Here is a 25,277-nt window from a genome sequence, read left to right as displayed (position 1 = left end):
AAATACTGTGGCAACAAGAGCAGGGACAGAGGCTAGGTATTCTACGGCGAGTGACTCACCTCCTGACTCCGCAAATCCTTTCCACCATCTACAAGGCACAAGTAAGGAGTGTGATGGGATACTGTCCAGTTGCCTGGATGAGTGCAGCTCCAACAACACTCAAGAAGCTCGACACCATCCAGGACAAAGCAGCCCGCTTGATTGGCACCACCTTAACCATTCACTCCCTCCACCACTGGTGTACCGTGGCTGCAGTGTGTACCAACTACAAGATGCACTGCAGCAACTCACCAAGGCTTCTTCGGCAGCACCTCCCAAATCTGCAGCCTCTTCCACCTAGAAGGACAAGGGCAGCAGGTGTAGGATTTCGCAATAATTTAGACATTTTCTACAGTTCCGAAGATTGATTAAAGAATACCTGGGTAGAATATACCTTTAAAAATCCAGGGATCGAAATGGCCATCAGACCTCGTGGCAGAAGACAAAAAGGACTTGAAAGGCAGCCTGTGTGTGTGTCTGTGAAAAAGGATGATCAAAGATGGCTGTCCGACCTCGTGGCAGAACACAGGCTGTGTACATATGAAAAGGGAAAATCAAAGATGGCTGACAAAGGATTTTTTTTTTAAACCAGCCCTGAAGCAATGGAGTAGTTAAACTGCCAATCAAAGGCAGTTCAGGGAGTTTCCCTCCCTGCAGGACAATCGATGTTTGTTTACACTAAACTGCTTCAATGTTGAACCACTTGAGACTGCCAATCAATTGTGGTTCCAGTTTGACCACAGGACAATGGCTTTGTTTACACTAACATCCAAGGCTGTTTACTCAGCAGTTAAGGAAATAGACATGTTTTCTTTCAAACCAAGACAGCTCTATTCAAAAACCCATCACAATGAATGGGTGATTCATCCAAAACCCATCACAGTTAATGGGGACATCGGATCCCTTTTGTTTAGCCCAGATGCATCCGGATTTGGGCGGGAAGATTTCGGCTCCGAATGGGGTATAAGATAGCTTCTCGGGAAGTGATCTCTCTTTCTCTGCAGCCTCACCTCCGTGCCCTCTACAACTTGGGAGCCCGCCCAAGGGAGTGGAATACCAACAGTTACTTTTAAACACTGTGGTATCTCTATCTTCAAGGGTGGTGAAGAATCTAAGACTGCAAGGGCACGGAGCAGGCGTTTCATTGGTAAGCATACCTTTTCTGGCCCATTACAAGGCAACTTAGAATAGGTATAGGGGTGGGAATTGAGGGGAATTTTGTTAGAACTGTCATTTTAGTCAATTTTCCCTCGTTGTGTCCGTTTTCTCCTCCCCTATTGAAGTAACAGTGTTGCACTAAGCAGAAAAGTGATGTAGTGAACACTAAGTAGCTGTATTTAAAAGTGCTGTATCTAAGTAACAGTGTTGTACCAAGAAGTAAAGTGTTGTATTTAAGCAACAGTGTTCTATTAAGCAAACGAGTGCTTTAGTGGACAAGAAGTGTACTGTTAAGAAAAGTGCTGTATTTCGGCATAGGTGTGCTGTATTATTTATTTTCAATTTGTTCCTTTTTGTTTCAATAAATACTGGTCTGTTTTGCACCCAACCACGAGTCACGTTTTCTGTCTACATCGCTACCGAATAAGTCCGGCGGTCAGAACTAGGAATAGGGGAGCGCTTCGAAACCGCATGGGGGTCGCTGGAGCAGCTCAGAGGCTTCTGACTGGCCAGAGACAATAACCCCAACCCCGCTTAGTGTTCATTCCTACACAGGTGCATGGGAACACCACTACCTCCAAGTTCCCCCAAGTCACACACCATCCTGACTTAAAAGTATATCGTCAATCCTTTATCGTCGCTGGGTCAAAATCCTGGAACTCCCTCCCTAACAGCACTGTGGGAGTACCTTCACCACACGAACTGCAGCGGTTCAAGAAGGCGGCTCACCACCACCTTCTCAAGGGCAATTGGGGATGGGCAATAAATGCTGCCTTGTCAGCAACGCCCGCACCCTATAAACGATTAGAAAAAAAGGAGACTAGGGTAATAGTGGAGAAATAGAGCTTATAATATACATGTGAAATCTGAACCCATGCTTACGCAAGGGCCCAAACATGGAAACTTATAGCAAACCAGTGGTTACTGTGTGGGAGCAGGAGAAGAAGAGATGTGCTGGCTACATTTGGCCAGGTTGAAAATGGAGCCCTAAGAAAATGGTACTGGGGTTGAGGGGGTACCACAAGGGGTGACGGAGGATGGAGTGGGCAATCGTATCAAAGAGGATGTCGATGGCAGTCTTGGTCGAGGAGGTAAACCAGATTGAAAGGATTCAAACTTGGACTGGTGAGACACATGAGCAAAGAACTGTGTGATGATGGCATTCAAGTACCTTAGAGAAGAAAGGGAAGTTAGAAGCGTATAGTAATTGGAAGGGCCAAAGATGATCATTTTAATACAATGTCCATGAAAGGGGAATCATGAATCATGTAGATGAACATTGGACAGTGGAGAAGTAGTTGAGTTATCAAGAGTTGGATCAGGAGACAGTAATGGGGGAGGGGAGGTGTTGCAGGAGTGGGTCTCAAGGTAAGAGATGAATCTGAGTCTGGGAAGGTGCTGTTACTGAGACTTATGCTGTCAGGGCTCCTGGTGAGGCTGGGGGTTGTGGGCAGGAGAAAGGAAAGAGAAGGAAACACTAGCTGAGTGGATAGCCCCAGTTTTGAAAACAAAGAAAATCACAAGGTCCTCACATTTGGCATTCGAGGTATGGTTGAAGGGGAAGGGGCCAAAGTTGCTGGTTAGCAGTGGGGAAGTGGAGTTTGCATTTTTTCTTTCTCTGCAGGATGACCCAGTGTAGTAGGAGGCTTTGGTCGGGGAGAGAGGCAATATTGCTTGAGGTAGTCAAACTACATCTGGCAGTGGACAATCAGGCCAATATGCAGCAAGTGTGTTCAAGCCTTCATCAATCAGGTTTGAGGTGTGGAGGTGGGAGTTACACTGGGAGTACACTAGAGTTGGGGAGACCTTAAGGGATTTGGTGTGGTGAGGGTGCCAAAAATGAAAGCAAGAGATCTGTTGAGCTGGTTAACAGAGGCGGCAGTACAAGAGGAGGGAAATCGAGGAGAGGATGCTGGTGAGGAACTGGAAGGTGGGTGGGAGGGGCGGTTTCTAGGGGTGAAAAATTGTGATGGGATTGGTGGTGGATCGGGAAATGTGGACAGTGAGGGAGATGGCCTGAATCAGCAATTAAAACCATGAGGTGCCAAGGTCTCATGAGTTTGAGGGAAAGAAGTAAGCATGTGTGAGAGAGGTGATGTGCAGGATAGGTAAATTGAGGTTAGGAGGACAGAGAAGTCAGAGGAGTAGGGACTGGGGGGAATTTACATGTAGGATGAAATAACCGAAGATGATGAGTCGTTTGGTGCCAAGGTCAAATGGGGAGAACAAGGGTAATATTGGTGAAGAAATTGTCTTGGAGCTTGGGGGAGGTAGTAGACAATGAGGACTTTGAAGGAAAGACGAGAGAGCTGGAAGGTGGGAGGTGCTCCAACCAGAATAATGTTCCAGAGGAATAAGGGGGTGGGGGAGCTTGGTGGAATGTACAGTCTTAGTGCAGGGGAAGGAGTCACTGTCTGTGAGCCAGCTTTCAGTCAGGCCTAGGATGTCACTGAACAAAATTTGCACGGGAGCGGTCTTTTTGAAGGGTGGTAGAGAAGGCTGCCATAGAAGACCCAGAGAGGTGGTCAGGATTGGTGGAACGAGGGATGTCATGTAAGAAGAAGAAGGAGAGAAGTAGGTTGCTGAAATTAAACCTCAGAGCAAAGCAGGTGGATGTCCACCAGAAGATGGAGATGATGCCGTTGTGATTAGTGCTTAGGGGAGGAGATCAGATGAGGAGTAGCATCAAGTGGGGTGAGAGGGGCATGATTGCAGAAAGGGGCAGTGGGAGGGGTGAATTTTGAGAGTGAACATATTGTAGTAATTAAGAGTCATAGCGACTTAGCAATCCTGGTAATTATTCCCCAGGCACATTACTCAAGGAACAACCTTATAACCAAACATTAATCACATTATTGCCAGAAGCAATTATACCCGCATGAGTCATGGGAATACCAGGACTGAGGCTATAATTACCTGGACAGCTGGTAACTGTAGGAATAAACTGTCCAGTTATAACCAGAACAGCGATTTTATTTCTTCAGTAAACAAGCGACTCTCTGGAATGTATAAGAGCTCCCTCAATAGCCTAAGTGCATGGCTGTCCAAACTGTGGATCTATACAGCCAAGTATGATCCACCTGAGCCCTGGCAATCTGGCCCTCAAACCCCAGGAAACTATTTGTGCCTATTGCTGGTTTGTCCTGTTTGGATTTTGTGAGTCTGGAGGTTTCGGAAAGGGCTGTTTTTAGCGCTGTTGCCTCACTGGTGGATAAATCCTAAATTAGAACTGAATGTTGGTAAAGAATGAAAGAACTTGCAGCACTTTTCACGACCTCAGGACGTCCCAATGCACTTTACAGCCAATTAAGCACTTTTTGAAGTGTAGTCAATGTTGTAATGTAGGGAAATGTGGCAACCAATTTGCACAGGGCAAAGTCCCACAAACAGCAATGAGATAATGACCAGATCAACTGTTTTAGTGAAGTTGGTTGAGGGATAAATATTGGCCAGAACTCACCTGCTCATCAAAATGGGGCAATGGGATCTTTTATGTCCACCTGAAAGGGCAGACAGGGCTTCAGTTTAACGTCTCATCCGAAAGACAGCACCTCTAACAGTGCAGCACTCCCTCAGTACTGCATTGAAGTATCAGCTTAGATTTTGTGCTTAAGCTCTGGAGTGGGACTTGAACCCACAACCTTTTGATTCAGAGGCAAGAGTGCTACCGACTTGTAAATATAAGCTCCTGAATCTAGGCTGACACTCCAGTGCAGTATTGTGGGAGTGCTGCACTGTTGGAGGTGCCATCTTTTGGATGAGACAAAAACCGAGGCCACGCCTGCTCTCTCAAGTGGATGTAAAAGATCCCATGGCACTATTTCGAAGAAGAGCAGGGGGGTTATCCCTGGTATCCTGGTCAATATTTATCCCTCAACCAACATCACTAAAAACAGATTATGTGGTCATTATCGCATTGCTGCTTGTGGGCGCTTGCTGTGTACAAATTGGTTGCTGTGTTTCCTACATTACAATAGTGACTACACTTCAAAAGTACTTCATTGGCTGTAAAGAGCTTTGGGATGTCCTGAGGTCATGAAAGGTGCTATATAAATGCAAGTCTATCTTTATTTTCTTAAACATTGAGATGCTCCGTTGGTGGCTCAGACAGAGAATGCATCTCTGATGTGGGACTAATTGCAAACCAGTGACTCCTGCTGGAAAAATAGATTAGTACAGATGTTGGCTGAGGATAGATTTGGGCTCAGCTGTAATATCCCCCACTGTCAAATAGCCTGATACCTACTGGCCAGGCTCATGTGTGAAGAATGCTTTGGGTGAGGTATCAAAGAGTCACCCCTTCCCTAGGGAGCACACCTTGACCTGGTGTGGTCCCATGAGAAGGCTTGTATGCTCTGTGACCCTGAGAGTTGTACTGGTGGGAGTACAACTACTGGTAGGGCCACTCGAGCCAGACAGGTGGAATGGTAGGAGGCAGACTAAAGACAGTGCACCACCCTCCTGATAGGGGCTCATAAATCAGACTAACGACCTGTTCAGGTAAATACACCTCTTGTTACGGAAACAACAAGACAAGTCTATTACAGACTTGTAAATATAAGCTTCAACTGTGGAGAACTACAGAAGAGAAGGAAGTTAGAGAGAGAAAAACAATGAGGAAAATTAATTTCCAGCCATACTCTCGCACATTTAAATAGGCACCAACACTCCCTGCTCTTGCTCAGAATAAACTGATTCTGCAAAATGGGCTCACGTAAAGACGCAAGTCATCCAACTGGGTTGTAACTTGGCTGAATCAAATCTCACAGCTATATTTATAGCAGCTTATAATGTTCCAAGTGAACAGTATCAAAGTTCAGCTCAAGTATTAGATCCAAATCCATTGACAATTTGGCGACTTTCAGCTTCCATCATTTGCTCTACTTTCATAGAATCATAGAATGATACAGCGCAGAAGGAGGCCATTTGTCCCATCATGCCTGTGCTGGCTCTTTGAAAGAGCTGTTCAATTAGTCCCACTCCCCTGCCCTTTCCTCATAGCCCTGCTAATTTTTCCCCTTCAAGTATTTATCCAATTCCCTTTTGAAAGTTATTATTGAATCTGCTTCCACTGCCCATTCAGGCAGTGCATTCCGGATCACAACAACTCGCTGCATAAAACAATTTCTCCTCATCTCACCTCTGGTTCTTTTGCCAATCACTTTGTCCTATTAAATTGTGATACAAAGACATGAGTAACGTACAATGGTATGAATAGTTCTAACTGTTGAAGGTATTTCTGACGGTAGCTGGAAGTGAGACAGTTGAAAGACAGCTATCACCTCTCACAAATTGCTCCCTCACGGGAGATTCTTGATAGTGAAACTGGTCCACCATCGCTGATTTGTATTCATTGTGCTGAATCGCACAAAACCCAAAAGCAATTCTTGAACTTTGAGTAGCCAACTGCACACATTGTCTCCAAGTCATCTGTAAGATGAAGGCAGGAATTAATTCTGAAGGTTTTTTTATTATAAATTGTCAATAGCAAGGTGAGGATGTTCGTGCTGGGGATTGGAACACGTTTCCAATTCACCCAGCGTCTGCATCTAGCACACCAAGTTAGTTGCAGAATAAAACTCGCACTGCTATGCCCCAACTTCAAAAGAACAGTCTCGTGACATTTTGGCATTTCCCACAGCGGACATCTGGGTGAGCGTGCTAATTTACTTCCAATTGGCGCCAAATTAGGGGAAGTTGAAATTATGAGGGCTTTCAACACTCCCTTGCCGGCCTCCCATCTTACACCCTCTGTAAACTTGAGCTTATCCAAAACGCTGCTGCCAGTATCCTAACTCGCACCAAGTCACCTGTGCTCGCTGCCCTATATTGGCAGTGCCTCAATTTTAACATTCTCATCCTTATTTTCAAATCCCTCCATGGCCTCCCCCCTCCCTATCTCTGTAACCTCCTCCAGCCCTACAACCCTCCGAGATCTCTGAGCTCCTGCAATTCTGGCCTCTTGCGCATCCCTGATTTTCATCGCTCCCTCATTGCCAGCCATGCCTTCAGCTGCACAGGTCCTAAGCTCTGGAATTCTCTCCTTAAACCTCTCCGTGTCTCTACCTCTCTCTCTTCCCTTAAGACGCTCCTTAAAACCTGCCTCTTTGCCCAAGCTTTTGGTCACCTGTCCTAATATTTCCTTATGAGGCTTGGTGTCAAATCTTGATTGATAGCGCTCCTGTGAAGCGTCTTGAGACGTTTTACTATGTTAAAGGTGCTGTATAAATGCCAGCTGTTGTTGTTTTGATAAAGTAAATAAGGAGAAACTTTCCACTGACAGGAGGGTTGTTAACCAAAGGACACAGATTTAAGATAATTGGCAAAAGAACCATGGGCGAGATGAGGAGAATTTTTTTTATGCAGTGATCTGTTATGATCTGGAAAAACTGCCTGAAAGGGCGGCGGAAGCAGATCCAATAGTAACTTTCAAAACGGAATTGGATAAATACTTGAAAAGAAAAAAAATGTAGGGCTATGGGGAAAGAGCCGGGGGGTGGGACTAATTGGATAGCTCTACCAAAGAGGCAGCACAGGTACGATGGGCCGAATGGCCTACTTCTGCGCTGTATGATTCTATGAAGTTTTATGCTCTGGGTTCATTTCCATGAGGAACTGGACAGAAAGTGACCATACTCACTTCACAGGGGACCCTTGCAGACAGCATACCTTTCATCCCGTCAGCCTGTACTGGACATAAGCCCAAAGCCTCAGAGACAAAAGGCCAAAGTCTAACCCGGTCACCCAGAGATTCTTGAAGTTAAAACATTTGTCAGAGCGTCCAATTCAACCAGTGTATTCATAACTCCTGTAAAAGTAGTTTTCTGATGAATAAACTGCTGGAAATGCCTTAGGATACTGTCAGTTGGAATAAGTCATTTTAATCTATTACCCTTTTTTCCAGTTACAATAGGCATCAATCATCTTCTACTACTAAATGTATAACAAAAAATTGCAATACCTCTCCCTTGTTAGCATTGCTGCTACGGGCACTATGTATGTGAGCCATACAGATCAGAGATACGCAGTCTCATTGCATGGACCTCTGATCGACAGTCTCCCATGTTGACTTATTTCAGCTGAGGTGGCATTAGGGGTGTGTTAATTGGCCTCAGTCCCCTGGTATAGGAGGAGGGAAATAATTAGCCAGGGTTCTTTCTCCTGATTGCTATCCAGTCACCCCACTAAGAAATATGAACGTATGTAGATTAACAGGGCACGAATATCATATAAAGAAGAAAGAAAGACTTGCATTTCTATAGCTCCTTTCACAACCTCTGGACATCTCAAACTGCTTTGAAGTGTAGTCACTGTTGTAATGTAGGAAACATGACAGCCAATTTGCACACAGCAAGCTCCCACAAACAGCAATGAGATTGTGACCAGATCATCTGGTTTAGTGATGTTGGTTGAGGGATAAATATTGGCCAGAACGTTTGACTTGCTAAAGCAGCCTCTCCAATGTTTGATCATTTTGGTGGTGCTTTGAAGTGTGACGCAGACTGAGCTGGCAGAATAACAGTAATCTGTTGTATGCTGCACTGCATTGCTATTGAAAGGAGGCTTGCCATAGAGTAGCAGCAACAAGCTAAGCCTGGAGAGAGGATGGTCCTCTGCACCACAGTAGCCAATACCCAAAGGTGCAAAGGCATGACAGATACTCATCAATTATATTTTTTAGTTTCTTGAAGCCTATTGCTGCAAATAGAGCAGCAAAATGCGAGGCAAGGCCAACATTTATTGCCCATCCCTAGTTGCCCTGAGAAGGTGGTGGTGGGCTTTCTTCTTGAACCACTGATAATGGTTTGATACAACTGAGTGGCTCACTAGGCCACTTCAGGGGGCAGTTAAGAGGCAACCAAGTTGGTGTGTGACTGGAGTCACATATAGGCCAGACCAGATAAGGATAGCAGGTTTCCTTCCCTGTAGAATGTATTTAAAGTAGAATAAAGTAAGGGGGGGTGGGAATCTAGTGAAAATAACATAAAGCCTGAAGATAAAAGAAATAGGAGATGAGAGTAAAGGTCAGACCAAGGTAAAGAATAAGGGTGCCATAAACGGTCAGGGAACAAATACAGTGATAGAAGCTAAGTATGACTATTAAAAATAAAGTGAGTGAAACAATTAATGAAAACAAATTAAATTGCCTGTATAGCAATATGCACAGTATTCATAACAAGATGTAGTAGGGATAACTGAAACATGGATTAATAAAGAACAGGACTGGCAGTTAAATATTGCAGGATATGAACTATTTAGAAAGGTTAGGGAGGAGGGGAGGTGGGTAGCTATACAAATTAGAAATAACATAATGGCAGTAGAAAAAAGGGACATAACATTAAGTTAAAGTCAGAATCCATATGGATTGAGACAAAGGATAAGAAGGGAACGGTCATGTTAATTCTACAAACCACCTAATAGTGGAAGGGAAGTGGAGGATGAAATATGTATGCAAATCTATGAAATGAATACAAAACATAGAATAATAATCATGGGAGATTTCAACTACATTCAAATAATCTGGCAAGAAGAGGTAGGGAAAGGGGAAAAGAGAATGGAGTTTTTACAGTGTGTTCGGGACTCCTTTCTTACCTAACAAGAAGCCCAACAAGAGAGGAATCACTACTGGATATAGTAATGGAAAATGAACCAGAGCAGATAGAAAAGAAAGCATAGGGGAACACCTAGCCAATAGCGATCATAACATAATAAGTTTTAAAATAATGATTGAGACAAAGAGCAAAGTAATAGATTGGAAAAAAAGCTAATTTTGAGAGGATGAGAATGGAGCTAGGGAAGATAAACTAGAAAAAATGTTGACAGACAAAGAGATAGAATAGCAGTGGGAAACATTTTAAATGGACAACAGAGTGCAAGAGAAATATATTCCACTAAAAAACAAGAACAAATTAGCCAATAATGAAACAGCATGGATGGATAAAGAGATAAGGGTAAAATTGAAACTGAAGAAAAAGGCAAAAGTACAGAGACAGTAAAGGTGAGAATGACTAAAGGGAATACAAAGAAGTTAGGAAATAAGTTAAAAAACAATTAGGAAAGCAAAGAGGCACTACAAAATTAAATTATCAAGGAATATTAAAAGAAATACTAAAGTATTCTACAGACACATAAATAACAGAAGAAAAATGAGGATAAGGATAGGGCCACTAAGGGTTGCACAAGATAAACTCACAGGTAATGGCAGCGAAATGGCAGAAATATTGAACAATTATTTTGCCTCAGTATCTACCAGGGTGGACATGACATTAGAAGAAGAGATCAAAAAAAATAAAGACATTTAAGATAGAAAGGGGGCGATAATTGATAAACTAATCAAACTTAGAAAGGATAAAACCCCTGGTCTGGATGCATTGCATCTGCGCATATTAAAAGAAGTTAGGGAATAGATAGCAGAGGCAGTATTACATATACAGGAATCCCGCCTCAACCGCGGTTTTGCCATACACGGATTTCACGTATACACGGTTTACTCTTTGCGACAATTTTTGCCAACCGTGGCAGTGAATTTCGCGTATACACGCTTTTTAATTTTCAAGCTTCACGGGTCGCGCTTCCAAACACGAGACTGCATTCATCCGCGCCGCTCTTTTCAGCATAATTACTACCAGACGTGGTCTCGCTCCACTCGTGGATATACTGTACCTGTACTGTGTGTGTGTGAACGTTTAGCCCTTAATCATGGCCCCTAAGCGTAATCTCAGTGGTAAAGGTGAATCAATAGCGAAAAGGGCAAGGAATGTACTAACCTTAGATAGGAAATTCGATGTCGTTAATAGACTTGCCCGTGGTGAGTGTACAGCATCGGTTGGACGACTAATGGGGGTTAACGAGTCCACCATTAGAACCATAAAAAGAAGTGAGGTGTCGATAAGGGCTAGTATTGCGGGTGGCTCTTCGAAAAGTGCTAAAGTGCCATTTATGCCACGCGACCATAAGCTTGAAAAAATGGAGAAGGCACTTAATATTTGGTTGGAAGACCAGAACCAGAAAAAAGCGAATGTTAATTCCGCATGGGTATGTAAGAAGACCCTTAGTTTCTACAAGCATCTTACTGTGGCTGCCGGGGAAAGTGTAGATGACATAAAGGCCTAGAAATTGGGTATAGCCCCGCCAGCTCGTTTGCGCCGTAAATTTTGCGCCCGCCGCGGAGCCAGTTGTGCCCACCCCATATTCACTTTCAGCGCCCCAAAGCGGAACCGGGCGCTGTTCCAGGGTTTGGCCGCCCCGCTTGGGGCGCTGAAAGTGAATTTCAGCGCTGCCGGTCCCGCTGCGCCACCCGATGCGGTGTGGCAGGCTGCTGTACTGCAGGCCCCCCCTTCTCTTAAGGGGGAGGTGCCTGCAATGGCCGGAGCCCCGATTGCAAGTGCCGGCAAAAGAGCCCGGCACAACGGAGAAGTGCCAGGCTCCATGGAAACCAGCCGGCAATGCCGGCGGGGGGGGGTGGTGGAGGAGGCTGGGGAAGGAGGTGCGGGCAGGCGGCCGCCGAAAAAGCGGCCGGCCGCACCTCCACCTTAACTTGCGCCGCTAAGGCTGCAGTAAGTACCCGGTCTCCCGACGTTGTTAGCGCCCGCCACGGAAGAGGCGGCCGCTACTGAAGATGGGGATCGGCGTGGTTTCGGGCGGTACCAGGGCACTGCGCACACTGATGACGTCATCGGTGCCGGCGCAGCGCTACCGGCTAACGCCGATGTTAGGGCCCACCTAATTTCGGGCGCGACGCAACTTCCGGCGCAACCCACTCTTTCGCCCCTAATTGGGCGCAAACGCAAGTGAATTTCTAGGCCAAAGTTTCAAGCGAGTAAGGGCTGGTTGGAAAATTTTAAGAGGACGTTCACCTTGACTAACCTCAAAGTTGTGGGGGAATCGGCCTCAGCCAATCATGAGGCTGCTGCCAAGTTCCCGGAGGAGCTGAAGAAGTTGATCGCTGAGAAGGGTTACCTGCTGGAGCAGGTATTTAATGCGGATGAGACTGGTCTCTTCTGGAAGCGGATGCCTTCCCGAACTTTCATCGCGAAGGCTGAGAAGCATGCTTCAGGATTCAAGGTGGCTAAGGATAGGGTGACCCTTCTCCTTTGTGCTAACGCCGAGGGAGACTGTTTAGTGAAGCCGATGCTGCTCTACCGCTCTCTTAATCCCCGCGCTCTGAAGGGCAAAAACAAAAACTATCTCCCTGTCTTCATGGATGGGTTTCATAACTGTTTTGTGCATGACGTGGAGCGGTACCTTGCGAGACAAAATCTGGCCTTCAAGGTCCTACTCATCCTCAACAATGCCCCTGGCCACCCGCCGGCACTCCAATTCACCCACCCTAATATTGAAGTTGTCTTCCTGCCTCCCAACACGACTTCACTCCTTCAACCCATGGACCAAGGTGTGATAGCCACCTTCAAGGCATACTACATACGATGCAGCTTTGACCATCCATCGCAGAATTCTTTAAGAAACCGCCCAGTTGATCTTTTTTATTGTGTTATTTGAACATTTATTGTTTTTGTTAGGTTATTGTGTATTTTATTTGTGTTTATTAAAAGAACAAGCAACTTACATAGGCTCTGATGAGTGTAAATGCGGCCGCATTCCCCCAACCCCATTTTTCCCATAGGGTCTTATATTTGCCAACCGCAGTTTTATCAACCACGGGGGTTTTCAGGGACGTATCCTTTGTGGTTGGGGAGTGATTACTGTATATAAAAATTCATTAGAAATAGGAATAGTGCCAGAGGACTGGTGGACAGCTAATGTTATTCCTCTATTTAAAAAGGGAGATAGAACAAGTTCAGGAAACTATAGACCAATTTGCTTAATGTCAGTGGTAGGAAAGATAATGGAATCTTTACTCAAAGATCTAATAGAAAAATATCTAGAAACCAAAAATATAATAAAGAGTAGTCAGCACAGATTTCAAAAGGGAAGGTCATGCTTGACCAACCTTATTGAATTCTTTCAAGAAGTAACAGAAAGAGTAGACAAGAGTAATGCAGTAGATGTAATATATTTGGATTTTCAAAAGGTCTCCAATAAGGTACTGCATAGACTCATGACTAAGGTCAGAGCATGTGGAGTCAGAGGACAAGTAGCAGAATGGCTACAAGCAAGCTGGTTACAAAATAGAAAACGGAGAGTAGGGGTTAAGGGTGGCTACTCAGACTGACAAAAGGTGGGAAGTGGTGTTCCACAGGGATCGGTGCTGGGACCACTGTTGTTCACAATTTACATTAATAATTTGGACTCTGGAATCGTAAGTACAGTTTTAGAATTTGCAGATGACACCAAATTGGGGGGGGTACAGTTAATACAGAGGAAGAATGCGATAAAATGCAGGAAGACAATAAACTTGCAGAATGGGCATGTAATTGGCGAATGGATTTTAATATAGTTAAGTGTGAGGTGGTGCATTTTGGTAGGAAGAATAAGGAGGCCACATACTGCTTGGAAAGTAAGAGTGACTGGGATTGAGGAGCAAAGGGATCTCAGGGTATAGATAAACAAATCACTAAAAGTAACAACGCAGGTTAATAAGGGCATAAAAAAGTAAACAAAGCATGGGTTCATTTCTAGAGGGATCGAATTGAAAAGCAGAGAAGTTATGTTAAACTTGTATAGAACCTTGGTTAGACCTCACTTGGAGTACTGTGCACAGTTCTGTTCTCCATATTATAAAAAGGATATAGAGGCATTGGTGAGGGTGCAAAAAAGATTCACAAAGATGATACCAGAACTGAGACGATATACTTATCAGGAAAGGATGAAAAGTTTTGAGCTCTTTTCTCTGGAAAAGAAAAGGCTGAGTAGTAGTGCACTGATAAATCCAATGGAGAATTCAGGAAAAACGTCTTTACCCAGAGAGTGTTAGAATGTGAAACTCACTACCACAGAGATTACTTGAGGCGAATAGCATAGATGCATTCAAGGGAAAGCTAGATAAGCGCATGAGGGAGAAAGGAATAGAAGGATATGTTGATGGGGTTCGATGAAGAGGGGTGGGTGGAGGTTCGTGTGGAGCATAAACACCGGTGTGGACCAGTTAGGCCGAATGGCCTGTTTCTGTGCTGTAAATGGCTCAGTCAATGTGTGGCAGTGTACACTCAAGTTTGAGTCCCAGTGTGTGGTGAGTTAGCTGAGCTCAGCTGGAGTAGCAGTCATGGTGCTATGACCCTCAGTCCCCTGCCATGCACCCCCCTCCCCCCCCCCCGATTAGGGAGTGGCAGAGTCACCCACACTCCAGCTCCTGGTAAACCCTGCTTGCAAGTGCACGTGTGTGGATATCAACTGGCGACAGGGTTGGATTGACTGTGATACCCACCCAGTTGAATGGCTTGCCAGACTCACATGAAGAATGGCAAGTTGGATGAGGTCCCGGAGGATGATCTGTGCTTATGCAACTGTACCCTAGCATTAGGAGAGCGGGGGGGAGACATTGAAGGGTGGGAGGAGGGAGAAGAAAATATAGTGTTGGAGAAAAACTCATTGGGTAAAATTTCCTTTTCCCCTTGATTACTTTCCTAGACCTTTCAGGAGTGAAATTAGGAAACACTTCTAACGGCAATTGATGCTAGATCAATTGTTAATTTTAAATCTGAGATTGATAGATTTTTGTTAACCAAAGGTATTAAGGGATATAGGGCAAAGGCCTATGCACCCCTCACACTCACTCTCACTGTTATACATTGACAACAACTAACAACACACAGGGAGCTAGCTTCCTCTTGGCACCTCACTCCATCTTGGTCTCCCTCTAAGCTTCTATGTTAGGGATTCTTCACACTCACTCCATCACTGTGGTTGAAACTCCACTTGTGTCCCTCCTTGCAGGAAAAGATGACCCACAATAAGAGGGAGAGAGCACAGACAGGAGGAGGTACACCAACCCTTACAACGTTGATAAGTGCTGAGGAGGCTGTGTACAAAATTGTCGGAGGTGGCGAGGATCTGGAAGTGGGCGATGGAGAGACGGGCACACTAGACGAAGCTGGTGACAGAATAGCATTTCATCCCTCTCATTGACATTTAATGATTGACTGCAATGGCATATGACACCACAGTAGTAGGCCAGATCACCAACAATGATGAGTCAGCCTACAGGGAGGAGGTCCAGCATCTCGTGACGTGGTGCACTGACAACAACCTGGCCCTTAACACCAAGAAAACAAAGGAAATAATCGTGGACTTCAGGAAGTCCAAAGGCGGAAGTCACACCCCCATCCACATCAGTGGGGCGGAGGTGGAAAGGGTGGCCAGCTTTAAGTTCCTCGGAGTCCACATCACGGAAGACCTCTCCTGGTCCCTCAACACCTCCTCTCTGGTGAAGAAGGCCCAGCAGCGCCTATATTTCTTGAGGAGGCTGAAGGGATGTAATCTGTCACCCCCGATCCTCTCTAACTTCTACCGCTGCACTATAGAGAGCATCCTGACAAACTGTATCACGGTATGGTACGGCGGCTGTAGCTCCCATGACCGGAAAGCCCTGCAGCGGGTAGTCAAAACTGCCCAACGCATTACCGGCACCCGGCTACCGACCATAGAACATATATATCAGAAACGCTGCCTACGGAGGGCACGGACCATCATCAAAGACCCTACCCACCCCAGCCACAGTCTGTTCGCCCTCCTACCATCTGGAAGACGCTACAGATGCATTCGCACCCGTACGACCAGATTTAGGAACAGCTTCTTTCCCAGGGCTGTCATCCTACTGAACTCCACAAATAAACACTAAAGCCTGCACATCTGCCGATGCACTTTATTCACTTTATTATGGTCATATTTATGCTAACATATATGTACAAATGTATGTTGAAATGTTTAAGTGTCCTATCCAAATTGTACACTCTCGGGAGCCGCAAGCCTACATTTCGTTGTACTGCACTTGTGCATTAACAATGACAATAAAAGTTGATTTGATTTGATTTGATTTGATGTTCATAGAGATTCGCTTTGTATCATCTGCACAAAAGGATGTGTCTGCTACATCAAAATCAGATGTCTAACTCATGCCTTTATTCTCCCACAGGACCATCGAATGCCCCCTTCCCCACTGTCCAGGATGAACAGCCAGACGACTCCTCAGAAGAACTTGAAGCCTCTGAGGGAGCAGCGTCACCAGGACTCAGCGCACCCAGCTCCAGCGCAGAAACGCTCACCTCGGCAGGGCCCTCACGAATTAGAGTAGTGTTGTCACCTGGTCTATCACAGCTCACAAGTGAGCATCAGCAGATGGTGGAGACAGCAACAGCAGTTGAGAGTCCTCGTCGGAGATTGCAGCAATCTCCTAGCTCTGCTCAGCTGCATGCAAACACTGTGCCTCTGGGGCCATCCAGAAAAAGAGCGGTTTGGGAAATACAGGAACAAGTGCAAGAGTCTCTGGAAGGGTTTGCCTCCAGGGTAAGTGCGAATGTGGAGAGAATGGAGGAGTCCATCTCTAACATCAGCACTGCCTTGGTGGAGGCAATGGCGCATGAACGCACCTCCATGGATAGGATGGCAACCTCCATGGAAAACCTGGCAACTGCCATGGAGGAAATAAGTCACCAGAGTAACGAAAACATGGTGAGTGTTCAAAATAGATTGTCATCTCTGGAGGTCAGCTATTGAGCAGAGAGACCAGAGCTTCATGGACATCCTTGTTATGAGGACTGCCAGTACAGATACGGGTCCTCATGGCTCCCCTGATGTGCAGCAAGGTGCTCTCCAGCCACTTGCCAGCACTGAGGTGCGGCTGAACCATGAGAGGGATATTGGTGGCAGGCTACAAGGAAGTGTGGGCTCCTCTCCAAGTGCTCACACGACCATGCCACTGTGGAGCCCTAGCTCAGAGACCCACTTTGCAGAGCCAACTGAGATGGCCGTTTCAGCCCCTGCACAGCCACAGGAGGAGCAGACTGTTGCAGAGCCCTCCCAGGCTCCCAAACCCAGAGGACGCCCACCAAAGGCATCTAAGCAGGCGCAGCATCCTAGTCAGCAAGGTGCCTCTACATCTGCTGAAGCCACAAGGGAAGCACCACGTAGAAGCACGCGTAAGAGGAAGATAAAGCACCTATAGTCACAAGGGGAGTCACTTGGGTGTTTTGTCATGATTTTTCTGCTTCTACTTAAGAGTTTGCATTGTGATCCTTTTGTCAATGTAATAAACAAAAGTGATGGCAAACAATTGAATGTGTGGCCTATGGGTTCTGGGAAATGGCAAATGCGCATTGAGGGCTCAGGGCAACTTGCATTTGTAATGATGATGATAAAAGTGATAGGAAAGAATCGGTTATAGCAGAGATGATGTATGATGTTGGAGGAAGGTCGCCTACAATTAGAGAGCCATATGGTAGCCACCTATGGTTGAAGAGTAAGCTTATGCGAATGTGGCACGGCAGTGTGCATCCCCTGCTTGATGGGCAGCAGTGAGCTGGAGGGATGCTGCATTAGTCACAAAAGGGCAAACAAGACGCGCCTCCTCCTCCTCTTCCTCTTCTTCTTCCGAGGAAGATCTGTGCTGAGCCATGCGGCTGCTGCTCCTCCGATTATGATGACCAGGATGAGAGGACATAAATGGTTCCCATCCCGTTGCTATAGATTTCATTTGAGGCAAGAAGCTTGCAAGTGCACAGTCGAAGTGGCCTGAAATGATTCCAATCAGGTCAAACTGCAGATGGCTGTCAGCTTGAACAGTCACAAGGTCAGTAGATTTGCAAAATCTTATCCCAAACCTCCAACAACAAAGTTGTTGCATTTGAATGTCAGCCATGTTACAGGAGCGCTTTTAAAGTTCTGCACCAATGACTGCAAATCATGTCCTCCAGCAACTCGTCTCCTTGCAGCTGGCCTGTTTCTGACAAGATGGGGAACAGGAGCCAAAAGCACGAAAATGGGAAACCACTATCAAAATAGGATTAGCAAGGCAGTTAACAGGCTGTTAACTGCCTTAACTACCTGTCCCTCCGATTCCAGTCGGCTGACCTGACACTCGCGTGGGGGCGGGATGCAGGCGGGTTGGCAGTCTAAAGCCATTTTTTCCGATTTTTGCTGCTGACCCGCCTCCAAACCCATCTCCTCAGGGCTATTAAAATTGAGCCCACAGAGTACAAAAGCAAGGAAGTTATGCTAAACCTTTATAAAACACTGGTTAGGCCTCAGCTGGAGTATATTGTCCTATTCTTGGCACCATTTAGGAAGGATGTCAAGGTATTAGAGAGGGTGCAGAGGAGAATTACTAGAATGATAGCAAAATACTGCAGATGTTGGGAGTCCGAAATAACAACAGAAAATGCTGGAAAAACTCAGCAGGTCAGGCAACATCCGTGGAGAGAAATTTGAGTTGACGTTTCGGGTCGGACCCTTCTTCAAAACTGGAAAGAAAATAAAATAGATCGAAGGCAGGGCTGCGATCGGACAAAAGAAGTAAAAGAAACAAAAGCAGTAAAAGAGACAATAAAAGGTATTCAAAGCTAGACGAGATGATAATAGGCTGAGATTAGGTGTGAAGTGTACTGGCAGGGCAAGAGATAGCTGCCAGGTGTGAGAGAGAAACAAAAGGAAAGGGGGTGGAAAAGGAGTGGAAAAATTACAAGTAAAAATGTAATAGGGGCCGAGGTTATGATCTGAAATTGTTAAACTCGATATTGAGTCCGGAAGGCTGCAGAGTGCCTAATCGGAAGATGAGGTGCTGTTCCTCGAGTTTACGTTGAGCTTCCGTGGAACAATACATGAGGCCAAGGATGGTGAGGTCCGAGTGGGAATGGAGCAGTGAATTAAAATGACAGGCGACCGGAAGCTCGGGGTCACCCTTACGGACTGAACGGAGGTGTTCCGCAAAGCGGTCTCCCAATCTGCGTTTGGTCTCCCCAATGTAGAGGAGACCGCATCGTGAGCAGCGAATACAGTATACTAGATTGCGAGAAGTACAAGTAAATCGCTGTTTCACCTGGAAGGGGTGTTTGGGGCCCTGGACAGTGGGAAGGGGGGAGGTATAGGGGCAGGTGGTTACATCTCCTCCGCTTGCACGGGAAGGTGCCAGGCGAAGGGGAAGGGCTGTTTGGGGTGATAGAGGAGTGGACTAGGGTGTCTCGGTGGGAGCGGTCCCTACGGAATGCTGAAAGGGGAGGGGAGGGGAAGATACGTTTGGTGGTGGGATCACTTTGGAGGTAGCGGAAATGCCGGAGGATGATCCGTTGAATGTGGGGGCTGGTGGGGTGAAAGGTGAGGACAAGGGGAACCCTATCGTGGTTCCGGGAGGGAGGGGCAGGGGTGAGGGCAGAAGTGCGGGAGATAGAACTGACACGGTCGAGGGCAGTGTCAACCACGGTAGAGGGGAATCCTCGGTTGCGGAAAAAGGAAGACATGTCTGAAGCACTGGTGTGGAAGGTGGCATCGTCGGAGCAGATACGGCGGAGACGGAGAAACTGGGAGAATGGAATAGAGTCCTTACAGGAGGCGGGGTGGGAGGAAGTGTAGTCCAGGTAGCTGTGGGAGTCAGTGGGCTTGTAGTGAATATTGGTCGATAACCTATCCCCAGAGATGGAGACGGAGAAGTCGAGGAAGGGAAGAGTCAGAGATGGACCATGTGAAGGTGAGGGAAGGGTGGAAATTGGAGGCAAAGTGAATGAAATTGTCAAGTTCGGGGCGAGAGCAGGAAACGGCACCGATAGAGTCATCAATGTATCGGAAAAAGAGGTGAGGGAGGGGACCCGAGTAGGACTGAAACAATGATTGTTCCACATAGCCCACGAAAAGGCAGGCATAGCTAGGACCCATGCGAGTACCCATGGCAACACCTTTTATTTGGAGGAAATGAGTGGAGTTAAAGGAGAAGTTGTTCAATGTGAGAACAAGTTCAGCCAGGCGGAGGAGGGTGGTGGTGGATGGGGACTGGTCGGGCCTCTGTTCAAGGAAGAAGCGGAGCGCCCTCAGGCCATCCTGGTGGGGGATGGAGGTATAGAGGGATTGTACGTCCATGGTGAAAAGGAAGCGGTTGGGGCCAGGAAACTGGAAACTGTTAAAGTGGCGGAGGGCGTCCGAAGAGTCGCGGATGTAGGTGGGAAGAGACTGGACAAGCAGAGAAAAGATAGAGTCAAGATAGGAAGAGATAAGTTCCGTGGGGCAAGAACAGGCTGAAACGATGGGTCTACCAGGGCAGTCGTTAGAGCAGAGAAGGTTAAGGGGAGATTTAATAGAGGTGCTCAAAATCATGAAGGGTTTTGGTCAAGTAAATCAGTGAAAAACTGTTTCCAGTGGCAGAGGGGCACAGGTTTAAGGTAATTGGTAAAATAATTTAATGGCTAGATGAGAATTTTTTTTATGCAGCCAGTTGTTATGATCTGGAATGCACTGCCTTAAAGGGTGGTGGAAGAAGCTACAATAATAAATTTCAAAAGGAAATGGGATAAATACATGAAGGAAAGAATTTGCAGGGCTATGGGGAAAGAGCAGGGGAGTGGGACTTATTGGCTCTTTCAAAGAGCCGGTACAGGGAAGATGGGACAAATGGACTCCTTGGGGTCGATTTTCGTTCAGGTGCGGGGAATTGGCGGTTTCCCCGAATTTAGTGATTCCGACACGATTGTAAATTAGTGAGACTAATGCAAATTTAACACAATTGGCCAATTGATTTCCAGCGTGTGGAAAGCCTTGGCAATTGAGTATTTCCAATCAAAGTCGCAGAATATGACGTCATCATTGCTGCTGCTTTTAAGGTTCACAGCAAGCCTTGCTTCCTCTGCAGGCTTCCAACCTTCCACATTAAGATGGCACAGGAGCCTGCAGGAGGAACGGCCAGCGGGAGGGCCAGATCTGCGCCCAAATTTGATGAGGCTTCACTACAGGCATTATTGGATGGTGCTAGGGTCCACAGGGAGGTCCTCTTCCTTCTTCAGGGAGGAAGAGGCCTCCCAGTCAGACCAAGGCTATGTGGCTAGAGGTGGCAGGTCAAGTCAACTCCTTGGGGCTAACACGAAGAACGTGATTGCAGGTCAGGAAAAGATTCCATGACCTTCTTCGCATTGGAAAAGTAAGTACTGTATGATGTTTCCATCACCCTCAATCTGATCCCCATTGCCTTTCCTCACCAGCACTCAGTTTTAGCAATCTCTTCCTGCACATCCCACTAGACACTCACATCCATGCAGCCTTACCCATTCCCTCTCTCTCTATGCTCACATTCACAGAACTATGCCACCATGCAGCCCTCACACTCCCTCTCACTCTGATGCTTTGAACGCAACTGACAACACACAGGGAGGGCCCTTGGTCTTGCAACCTCACTCCATCTTTGTCCCCTTCTAAGTATCTATGCTATGCAATCTCTGCACTCACTCCTTCATTTTCACTCAACCTCCACTTGTCTCCCTCATTGCAGGAAAAGAGAGCTCACAACAGGAGAGAGCGAGCCAGGACAGGAGGAGGGCCGCCCTCATTAGCCCAGCTCACCCCCTGGGAGGAAGGCGTCCTGGAGATTGCCGGGGCTGACCGAGATGTGGATGTTGGGGAAGGACAGACAGGAGCATCCCCGCAAGCTGGTGACAGAATAGTTTTCCATCTCTCTCATTGGCATTGCATGAGTCGCTGATAATGATTCTGAAGCTACATCATATGGACTTATGATCATCTGCAGAATGCAATGTGCATGTAACCTTGGCATCACATCTCTAACTTTTTCCTTGACTCCCCCACAGGACCATCGAGAGCCCCCGTTCCTACTCTGCCGGAGGAAGAGCCTGAGCAGCCAGACTCCTCAGGGGAATCTGCAACCTCTGAGGGCGCAGCGTCATCAGCAATAAGTGCACCCTGTTAGATCCGTGATTCTGAGAGTATGATGTTTTCAAATAACTACACGGATGCTGTAACTTAACAATCAACAGGTGTTTACTGGAGTAGGGTAGTCTCAAGACTGGGGGTACAGAGGCATGCTCAAGGCTTATATACAGGTGTGGTCACTGCCGGTACTACAGTATACAGGAGCTGTAAAAGTAGTTCTCTCTTATAAAGGTACATACACTACAATTCCTCCCCTTTTAGATTAGCAGTACCCATAATATTCAAATAACAATTAACACTTTAACATGCACATTAAACAGAAATAGTCCATTTATAGATTCAGTCTTTGGGGCGGCTTCCTGATCCTTTCTGGATAGTGCCTTTCCTGAGGTTCTTGTTCTTGGTGCGGAGGCGATTCTGGCCCCTTTTCGTCGGTTAGTTCATCAGTTTCCACTGCTACTGGTTCTGAGGTAGATGCTACCGGTATGTCGGGTTCATCCCCAGGTACTCGAGACATGGGGTTGACTCGTTCCTGTGACGCTAAGATCTGATCGACGTGGCGTCTCACAATGTTCTCCCCGACATCCACTGTGTACATTAATGGCCCCTGCCTTGTGTATATCGTTCCGGGTTGCCATTTCTCTGTTCGGTAGTCACGGGCCAAGACTGGTTGTCCTACATTGAAGCTCCTTGTCGGCTTCTCATTGATGTGCTGGAATTGTTTATCCTCAACATTTCTTTGCACATTTGGTCTGAGCAAATCCAGACGAGATCTCAACCTTCGGTTAAAGAACATCATGGCCGGGGTCTGGTTGGTAACTGCATGTGTCGCATTTCTGTAGGCTAATAGGAAATTGTCCACCTTATGCTGTAGTGGAATTTCATCGTCGCACATGGCCTTTATCACCTTTTTAAAGGTTTGTACGAACCTCTCAGCCAATCCATTTGTGGCTGGATGATACGGGGCGGATGTGTAATGCCTTACCCCATTCCTTCTCATAAATTTCCGAAACTCTTCGGACACAAACTGTGGTCCATTATCAGAGCAAATCTGCTCTGGCAAGCCGTTCCTGGCAAATATGGTCCGTAGGACTGCAATCGTTTTCTCTGTAGTGGTTGAGGACATTTTTATCACCTCAGGCCATTTCGAGTGAGCATCCACTGCTATTAAGAACATTGAGTCCATGAATGGACCAGCAAAATCAATGTGCACCCGTTGCCATGGAGAGGAGGGCCACTCCCATGGGTGTAGAGGGGCATGGACCTTCTGGCATCCTGAGCAGCTCTTGGTTAGGTCCTCGATTTGTTGATCGATCTCCGGCCACCACACATAAGCCCTAGCAAGGCTTTTCATTTTCACCCCTCCCAGATGACCTTCATGAAGCTCATTTAGCACTCTCTCCCTTAACTTGGGTGGAATCACCACTCGGGATCCACACATCACTGTCCCCTGACATACTGACAGCTGTTCTCTTCTGGATGAGAATGCTGGCAACAGTGAGTCGCCATGTGTTGGCCATCCCCTCACCGTCAAATCATATACCCGAGACAGTGTCGGATCATTGCGGGTCTCCTCTATATCCGTGTTAGTTACTGGCAATCGTTCAATTATTGACGAATAAAATATCTCGATAGGGTCCACTGCTGGTGCTTCCTCCACAGTAGGCAGTGGCAAGCGTGATAGCCCATCAGCGTTTCCATGCTGTTTCGTGCCTTTATATTCTATTTCATATTGGTTCGCCCCTAGAAAAAGGGACCATCTTTGTAACCGTTGTGCAGTCATCACCGGAACGCCCTTCTTTGGATTAAAGATGGAGACAAGTGGTTGGTGGTCAGTCAGCAAGGTGAACTTCTGCCCATGCAGATAGTGGTTGAATTTTTTTACTCCCCATACTAGGCTGAGGGCCTCCCTGTCAATCTGTGCGTAGTTGCGCTCGGCTGAGGTTAGTGACCGAGACGCAAAGGCTACTGGCCTCTCCAACCCGTTTGGGAATTTGTGCGACAGCACCGCTCCAATACCGTAGGGTGATGCATCGCATGCCAAATGAATTGGTAGTGCTGGGTTGAAATGGGCCAACACCTCTTTTGATGTGATCAATTCTTTGCACTTCTGGAAAGCTCGTTTACGTTCGTCATTCCACTTCCATGGTACCCCTGTTTGCAGTAGGGTGTTCAGTGGGTGTAATACCGTAGACAAATTTGGCAAGAACTTATGGTAGTAGTTTACCAGCCTGAGGAACGACCTCAGTTGTGACACATTTTCCGGTGCTGGAGCCTTGACTACTGCCTCAATCTTTTCAGGGGACTTATGTAACCCCTCTTCATCGATAACGTGGCCACAATACGAGATCTGCTTCTGGAAAAACTCGCACTTGTGGTGATTAGCTCATAGCCCATATTCCTTTAATCTAGTGAGCACCTTCTCCAGGTTGGCGAGGTGATCACTGTCATTTTCGCCCGTGACCAGGATGTCGTCCAAATAACACTGGGTCCCTGGAATCCCTTGCAGGACTTGATCCATCGCCCTTTGCCAAATAGCCGGAGCCGATGCTACCCCGAACACCAGCCGGTTGTATTGGTAGAGACCTTTATGAGTGTTGATCGTGAGGTATTGTTTCGAGGCTTCTTCTACCTCCATTTGCAAGTACGCCTGGGCTAGATCAATTTTGGTGAAGCGTTTACCTCCAGATAGCGAGGCGAAAATATCCTCAATTCGTGGAAGCGGATATTGTACCGTGTGAAGGACTGGGTTCACTGTCACCTTAAAATCCCCACAGATGCGGACCTTCTTTGGTTCCCCAGGCGTATTACTCAACGACCTCTTCATTACAGGAACGATGGGTGTAGCCCACTCGCTCCAGTCTACTTTGGACAGTACTCCTGAACGTTCCAACCCTTCCAGCTCTGCTTCGACGGCTGGTCTGATCGCATAAGGCACTGGTCTGGCCTTAAGAAACTTTGGGCTTGCATTTTCCTCTATTTTAATCATTGCTGTTATTCCTTTTAGTGTTCCGAGTCCCTCCTGGAACACTTCTTGTGCGTCAGTTAGCATTTTTGACAGTCGTCCAGGTGTGACGTCGTCATCCTTTTTGGCCTCAACCTTCAGTGCCTGTATGGAATGCCAATCTAATTGTATCTTCCGGATCCATTCACGTCCTAGTAGTGGTGGTCCTCCATCTGGCAATACATATAGGTCCATTTTAGGTATTTCCTGGCCTTTGTATATCACTTTTACCCTTATTTTTCCTTTGGGGTAGACTTTTTGCCCCGTGTACGTCTTCAAGCCAATCTCTGTAGCTTTCAAGGGTATGTGTGAAAATAGC

The sequence above is a fragment of the Somniosus microcephalus genome, chromosome 11 (assembly GCF_052327205.1).
Source record: "Somniosus microcephalus isolate GS21.2 chromosome 11, FLI_Smic_1.0, whole genome shotgun sequence".
In the NCBI taxonomy this organism is placed as follows: domain Eukaryota; kingdom Metazoa; phylum Chordata; class Chondrichthyes; order Squaliformes; family Somniosidae; genus Somniosus; species Somniosus microcephalus.
Note: the sequence above shows the minus strand (reverse complement) of the source record.